General features: G+C 44.7%; 1 long non-coding RNA gene across 1 annotated transcript in view; it reads right to left on the bottom strand.

Annotated features, from left to right (window-relative positions):
* Window positions 1-2,741: 2,741 nt before the first annotated feature.
* Window positions 2,742-8,295, bottom strand: part of LOC139019525 (uncharacterized) — a 29,395-nt gene continuing 23,841 nt past the window's right edge. Inside the window, exons 3-4 of the long non-coding RNA XR_011473122.1 lie at window positions 4,374-4,532; window positions 2,742-2,957 (exon numbers count right to left, since the gene is read on the bottom strand). This is a non-coding gene — a long non-coding RNA (uncharacterized lncRNA). The remainder of the gene's footprint in view (window positions 2,958-4,373; window positions 4,533-8,295) is intronic.

Raw genomic sequence — 8,295 nt, 5'->3', positions numbered from 1 at the left:
GCTACTATGAACATAGGGGTGCATATGTCCTTTCTGTTTTCTTGGGATATATTCCTAGAAGTGGGATTACTGGATCAAATGGGAGTTCCATTTTTAATTTTTTGAGGAAACTCCATACTGTCTTTCATAGTGGCTGCACCAGTCTGCATTCCCACCAGCAGTGCAGGAGGGTTCCTTTTTCTCCACATCCTCTCCAGCACTTGTCATTTGTTGATTTGTTGATGATAGTCATTCTGACAGGTGTGAGACAGTACTTCATTGTTGTTTTGTTTTACATCTCTCTGATGATTAGTGACTTTGAGCATGTTTTCATATGTTTCTTGGCTTTCTGTATGTCCTCTTTCGTAAAGTGTCTATTTAAGTCCTTTGCCCATTTTTTGATTGGATTGTTTATCTTCCTTTTGTTAAGTCGTATGAGTTCCCTGTAATTATTACAGATTAAACCCTTATCATAGATAACATTGGCAAATATGTTCTCCCATGCAGTGGGCTTTCTTGTGGCAGCCATCTTGTGATGACATAGGGTGGCCATCTTGTGATGACATAGGGTGGCCATCATTGTGGTGGCCCTCTTGTGACAACATGGGGCAGTCATCTTTGTGGTGGCCATCCTGTGATGACGTGAGGGTGTGACGGTCACCTAGGTTTTTATTAGTATAGGTCAGTGGTTGGCAAACTGCAGCCCCTTGAGTGTGGCTCTTCCACAAAATACCACGTGCGGGCGCACAAGTACAGTACAATTGAAACTTCGTGGCCACACTCAACGGGCCAAAGAGCCGCAAGTGGCTCACAAGCTGTGGTTTGCCAACCATGGGTATAGGTGATTGGCAAGCCTGCTGTTCTTTTTTATAAATATAATATTTAATAAGTAGTTCTTGTGATAAGCAGAAGCAGTTTATACTTCCTGGGTGGTCTTAAATATGCAGAGATGAGCATATTTCATTATTTATGAGGTTATTTTTTGTAGTAATACAAACACTCATCTTTTCTATTCACTTTCCATTTTCTCAACTTTTGGAAGTAATGTTATCAACTAGATTATCTTTTCATCAATTGTGAAAAGAATACTGAGGTGGAGAGGAAAATTACTTAACTATAATAGAACAGGCTTGCATTACCAAATTGTTCTTCAGTGTAAAAGAGATTAAAAAGGGGCAAAAGAAAGAGATGTCTTGTACTAAGCATTCACTTTATGCCAGAGATAAAATGTTCTGTTTGCAAAATAAATTATAAATCTCATAGTAAAGTCTCACATTTGTTTAGAAAAAAACAGAAGAGAGAAGAGGGAGCCTTCTCTCTGCTGATTCTGGGCTCTGGGGTCAGGGGCACCTGAGAATCGGGACGCGACTGCCTGGGGCTGCGCTGGCTTCCATCTCGCTGCAGGTGGCTTTGCTCGCTGGCTACATTGTGGACGTGCATGGGCACACCAAGCAGCGCTGCCTTGAGGAACCTCCTCCAGGTGGGGTGGTAAACTTCTATTTTGCTCATCTTCTCAGAGAGAGAAGAAGGATATTCTGGAAAACTCATCACTTGTTTGGAGACTGGTCCACAACTCCAGAAGCAGCTGGGATTCATCACCTGTGGTGTACCACACATTCTGTTCACTGAGGGGGTGGGAAGCAGAGTTGCTACCCAAAATGTGTCTTTTGGGATATTGGTTATTTTTCAAAAATGAAATCGCAGGAAAAGCCTTTTACCCTCCTCCTAACTGCCCAACAGGATGTGACAGAGGACTCGCTCAGCAGGGAGCTGTCATCACAGGTCATGTGTTTACTATGAACTCCATGCTAGACGCGGAGGACCCGGCAAGCCCTGTTGTTCACAGTCCTCTCTGCGTCCCTGTGAAAGATGGCCCAGCAAGCATTTGCTTACCAAACCTTGCTTTTCCATCTCCACGTGAATTGCCTTTCTGCCCTTTGAAGTCTCAGGCCACGAAATACACCCCCTTCTCCTCAGCTCAGGATGGCATATGAGCTTTAACTGCCCAATATATCCTCAGACCCCATATTTTTATGGGACATCTGCACATACATATGTAATAATGTTGTTATTTTCTTCTGTTAATTTTTCTGATTTTAATGTGAGTATTAGTTCAGTCAGAAGAACCTAGAAGGATAGAAGGAAAATTACTTGTTGTTCCCCTGCAGAGGGAAGCCATGAGTGAGGGTACCCTCAGGACTCCTGAGTAGAAAAAGTCTGTTCTAAGCTAGGACTTGCATATTAAATTATAACCAGATAATCAATGGGTCCGGGCTGCCTGTCCCTACTTGAGCCAATTCAGCAGAGACAGGGTCGAATCCTATACAAGCGTTTATTCCAACCCTGCCGGCAGCGTGGGAGAGCAGCAGGTCATCCACAGACATCTGCTCTGCCTCCCATAAGTCGGCTGCTTATATGGGGTAGAAGGACAAAGAGTACCTGGGGAAGGAGGTAAAGGGGATAAGAATGGGTATGCAAAATGGGCAGTTTACAGGTAATGCAGGCTGGCGGTTTGCAAAGGCCTGGCGGTATGCAAAGGGCTTGGGTTTTCAAAGAGCAGGGCTGGCAGCTCTGGTTTCTACAATAAGGTTGCTAACCCATTGTATGCCATAAGCTTCTGTAGATGCAAGTGGAGGACCTTCCTCACACGTCTCCCGCTGCTATAAAAGAACGTTTTCCCTAAGTGGCAGCCCCGACCGACTTTAAAATCATTTTTCGTGAGAGTTTTCAGCTGAAAATATTCAAGAACACCCAAATTGTGAGTAATATATTTATTTTTATATTCATTGCAAATTGACTTCTTAAATTAAATTCAAAATATCGTGGGGTGTGGGGATGGTTTCTGTTTTGGGCACGTGGTAGTTAACTGGTTAATGTTCCATGATAACAGGCAGCTCCTGGATGGGGAGGGTGGCCCGCATTTCCAGTGGAGCTCCCAGGGCCTGTGTGCAACTCCCAGCCAGCTTGGAATGTCCTTTCTTTAATCAGAACAAAGCAATCACAGTTAACAGAGCATGAGTAATATTTCTTAGAATATACCTGATCCCAATGTTCTATTTCTGCCCCTATCAAAACAGCTCAATTTCCTTTTCTTTACCTGGATACTTTTCAAAGATAAGAAAAGCATGCAAAAAGACTGAAGGAGAGTTCAGATGGAACTGCACGAAACAAAAATGGCAAACAGAATAAAAAAGAGCGCCCTCGGAAATGACCAGGCAGCTCATCAAGGCCCCTATCCTTATTTCACTCATTCAAATACCTGTATATCACCGCCTGGGAAATGCTTTCCGTTATCCAATCAACAACAGCTTCCCACCCCTCTGAGGGCCTGGGACCGCGTTGTGAGCACTTGCACACCCTCAGCCGCATTGGCGCTCTTGATTTCTCTTTAGTTTTAAAATTGTGCTAATCATCGATTTCACTGTTATGCCCAGAGTTCGGGGTCCCTAATAATCCACCACCAGGGAGCCTTTTCCAATGCAAAATCAAGGAGTCTTTATTCAAACCTGGGTTTGGCTCTCAGCCTCTTTCCGGCGCAGCAGCGAGATGAGAGAGAGAGAGAGAAAGAGAGAGCGCGCGCGTGCCCCGGGAGAACAAAGGTTCTATAGGGCTGGCCATTTGGGTGGGTTTAGGGCAGTGACGTGGGTTACAGAGATTGGTCATTTAGGTCGGGGTTTTTCAGCAGGGTCTTACAGCACAAAGGTCAGGAAGTGACCAGCACATTCTGAGGCTTGAGCCGTCCCCCACTATAGCCTTCTTAGGACCTTAGCTGCATTCCTGGAGCTTCATTGGTCCACTCAGGTGGTGGTTGGGGGAGTTAGGACAGTACTGGCATTCTTGTGGTCACTCAGAAAAGGGAGGGGGCTTAGGCTGAGGGCCCAGCCCTACAAGACAAGATGGAGGAGAGTTCTTTGTCCTTTCATTCACCAGCAACAAAAACATTCTCTCCTTTTGTTGCCTGAGAGGTGATCTTTGTCTTGCTGAGGTATCAGCATGAAAGGGTGGTCAGGTCGAAAACGGAAGTTTTGGACATATTTTCTGTGAATAACTTGGTTGAGAACCGAATTGTTTGAGATGGGAGACGTTCCAGAAATGAGGTTTGACTATAATGTAAATTGAATTAATCCATTCCAGATCCCCAAACTATTCCCCATTTTAACCTTTCTTATGTACAGTCCACGTCTAATGTACTGTTTAATCTATAAATAGACTTCTTAAATTTATTGAACCACCCCTACTAGCCTCAAAGGAATGTTTGATACAACTGGCTGAGCATTGACTATGTGCCTCCATTCCACCAACCCAGGGCATCTGCCCCATCAGCTCCCATTCTAGAGGCAGCACACCCCCCATGGGCGCCAGGCACGCATACAAGGAAGGAGGCCATGCGTTACCTGATAACCAATGAAGGGCTCCTACAGCATCCCGCAGAATGCCAGGACTGACTGCACTCACTTAAGCAGCTCTTCCCCGAGGAGGCAGGTTCCCAGAGCAAGGCCAGGGCGGTGTTTGATAGCTGGGCAGATTAACGCAGATGAAGCACTGGAAATTACCTGGAAATATTTTACTGAATTCAGCACTTTATGGTGTTTAAATCTTACTCTAAATTTGTATAGTTCTTATGAAGGATAAGTTACTATTTAATACAAATAGCACATTTTACTCAAGCACAGAATTCTAAAGAAAGTCAAGGCTGTGTTCCTGGCAAAAACCTCTTGTGATCTACACCAGTTTATAAATATGAGTTTATGAGACCAGCATTTTATAGGCTGTTCATTTGCTTCTGGAGTCAGAACTTTCTCCAAGCTTGAGTTACCATCTAAGATTTACTCCAATCCATGAGAAAATGAGTTTCATTAACTAAAAACTTCATGCATGTCTATCACAAAGTCTAAAAATGTTCAGTTGAATAATCATTTGTTGAATGAATAAATCAAGTATTCACATATTTTACAAATTACTTACATTAACCTTTTTCAGCCTTTCAAAAACCAAAGTATACAAAAAATAAACAAATTCGTAAATAAATTCAAACTTAAACATTTTATGCTCACTTGCCCCTGGTTATTGTTCCAGTTCACTCCCCCTGATGCCCTAACTGCATCCATCTTTGACTCCATGGCACACACCACCCTGTGATCCTACAAGACTTCAGTGCCATGAGCCTCTGTTATCCCCTGTCCTCCACAAGCACTCAACTGCCTTGCTCTCTCCTAACTGCCTGGCGGCCCCACAATATGAATTCATCTGCTCGGTGCCCATGGCATGCCTGCGCTTATGCAGGAAAATGTAGATGCAGAACATACACGATTGAGCTGACTGGCCCCATTGTATACGCATGATTATTAACCTCGAGTGCTCTAATTCTGTTCCATTTTCTCTTCCATTCTCCTTGACAAATATTTCATATTTCTCCTCAAATCTCCAATGCCTTTTTCCCTATTCTCACTCTCACTGAAAATTCCAAGCAATGAAGCAAGAACTTCTTACACTGCTCTCATCACAAATGCTCACCACCTGTATCAGTGTCCCTCCTTTCCTGTTGCTGTGGGTAAACTGTCCTTTCTTCTCGCCAAGCCTTATTCCTCCACCAGCACACTGGGTGCCACCTCACTCATCTAACCAGAAAAATGCTTCAGCAATTTCCCTTTTTCTCTTCTAAGTCATTCACTTTTCCCACTTGTAATTGGGTCGTTCCCATCACTATACAAATATGCTGTTATTTCTCCAATCTTTGTAAATGTTTCTTTATTTGATCCCATGTTTCACTCTGGCTACTGTCCTTTTTATTTCTTTTCCCAGATAATAAAATCCCTTGAAATAGATGTTATGCTCCCTATCTCCAACTTTTCTCCCTACTTCTCTCTTGAGCCTGTCAAGCTTTTATATCTACAGCTCTACAAAAATTATTCTTCTTAAGGTCCCAAACCTCCATGTTTCTTGATCAAACACCTTGACCTACCATTAGCACTTGATGCCATTATTCACTCTCCAGTCCATGAAGTGCTCTATTTGACTTCCTGGACAAGGCACTCCTCTGAACTTCCCCCTTGTTTTCTCAATGTTCACTCTCAGTCTTTTTTACTAGTCTTTTAGCAGTTCTGTAACTTGCAAGTCTGGCATGTCCTAGGCTCAGTCCTTGACCCTCCTCCTTCGACGTCACTCCATGGTGGCTCGGTGCTCCCGGTGGGATGTGCCGGCTGGCTGCCAGAGCAGTGCTTCCACTCCCCAGTGCAGAGCTGCTCTTTGGGAAACACACCCAGCCAGAGACTATAGTTTCAAGTTCTTCTCTCACATTATTGTGATCACTCTTCTATTTCTTGACAATGGAATACGAACAGAAGTGAACTTTACTCCTCAAAAAGTTTTTATTGGCATCACTCACTTTTCTCCATACCAGCGGGGTGAGGATACCAACTGGAACACCTCTATTAACCGAGGTCCCTGCGTGACTGTGTGAACCCCTCCCCCAAGGCTCCCCCCGCTCCCAACTATGGAGTTTTATTCACTGAAGCCAGGAAGTTCCAGGGTTTAAGTCTCAGCTCTGTTCTTTAAGGGCAGTGTGTTTCTGTCATTGCGACGGGTATTACCTTAATCGTATATAACAACCTATTATTAGCTGATGATCAGAAATTTATATACCCATCTGAGCCTGTCTCCTAAACCCCAACCCTGCGTATTTGTCTTTGACATTTAAGCCTACCACCTCCAAAGTTCCTGACAAACATCTCTCTAAACTACTTCCTCCAGAATTTTTCTGCCTTGTCTTAAAGAGACAGAACTTTCTTAAGGCAACTCCATTCTTACAATTAGCCTATAGAGATTCTTCTTTTTCTCTCACCCTCAAAATCTGGTCTTTCAGGTAATAATGATAACTCTACCTTCAAAATATATCCAGAATTTAAATATCATCAGAATGCAACCACTTCTTCCCATCCCTCCAGCCACCACATCACGCTAGCATCACCTCTAGTCCAGATTATTATGAAAGCTTCCTGCCTTGTGTCTTTGCTTTTGTCCTTGCTCTACTAGAGTCTATTCTCAAGTCAAGAACTGGAAGAATCCTGTTAATATAACACTCAGGTCATCTCATGTGTTTCTGCTCAAGCTTTCAAAGATCACCCATTGCCAGTAGAAATGCCAGTTTCCTTGTCAGGACCTCCAGAGCCCTGCCTGCTAATTCCCACTTTCAAATTTCCACAGCTTGTCATACTTACTTCTCTGTGGCTTCTGTCACATTAGAGGCATCTACAAGAGTGGAGAGAGACTTCTCTTCTAGTTCCAACTCAGTCATTTAGAGACTGAATATCTTTTGATCGACTTTATTAACTTTTGAGTCTCACATTTCTTTTTTAAATTTATTATATTTTACTAGAGGCCCGGTGCACAAAATTTTGTGCACTGGGGGGAGGGGGTCCCTCAGCCCGACCTGCGTCCATTTGCAGTCCAGGACCCCTTGGGGGATGTTCACCTGTCAACTTAGGCCCACTCCATGGGGGATCAGGGCTAAGCTTATAGTCAGACATCCTTCTGGCAGCCAGGGAGCCCTCGGGGGATGTCCGACTAAAGGCTTAGGCCCCCAAGGGAGCTGTGATGAGGAAGCTAGGGTGACAGAGGAGCCACGCTGTCCCACCCCGCTGCCCTGGGTCGGGTCGCACACAGGACACCCGGACGGTGGCCGGGCGGGCCTGCGGGTCGCTACTGCCCCACCTGGCTGCCCCTGGTCGGGTTGAACATGGGACGCCCACCGCCCTGGGCCACAGATAGCAGGCCCGGATGGCAGCGGGGCAGGCGGGATGGCGCTGACCCACCCTACCTACAGTATGCAAATTAGCCACCATCTTTGTTGGCGGTTAATTTGCATATCACGCTGATTAGCCAATGGGAGGCGTAGTGAAGGTATGGTCAATTACCATGTCTGTCTATTATTAGATAGGATTATTGACAGTATTATATATGTCTCTCATTTCCTCCCCTCTACCCCTCCACCATGCCCCTGCCCCACCCCAGGCCTTTGCCTGTGTCCATGGCTATGTGTATATGCATATATCTCAATGGGGGAGAATGCTTCTCATCACAGGAGATTGTGGTTACTACCATCATCACCATCATCATTATTATCATCACTAGCAACCATCGTAATCACCATCATCCATCATAACACCAGCATCATCACCATCACCACCACTACTATCTCCAACACCACCATCACCACCACCATTACCATCCACCATCATTACCATATTGTTCTGCAGCCTGGCATGTATGCTGTAGCCTCTGGAGTCAAGTTATTTGTACTCAAATGTTGACGGGCTG

This window comes from Myotis yumanensis, unplaced genomic scaffold (genome assembly GCF_028538775.1).
Source record: "Myotis yumanensis isolate MYYU_CA2020_CCGP unplaced genomic scaffold, mMyoYum1.0.hap1 SCAF_11, whole genome shotgun sequence".
NCBI classification, from domain to species: domain Eukaryota; kingdom Metazoa; phylum Chordata; class Mammalia; order Chiroptera; family Vespertilionidae; genus Myotis; species Myotis yumanensis.
Note: the sequence above shows the minus strand (reverse complement) of the source record. Positions and strands in the feature narration are given on the sequence as shown.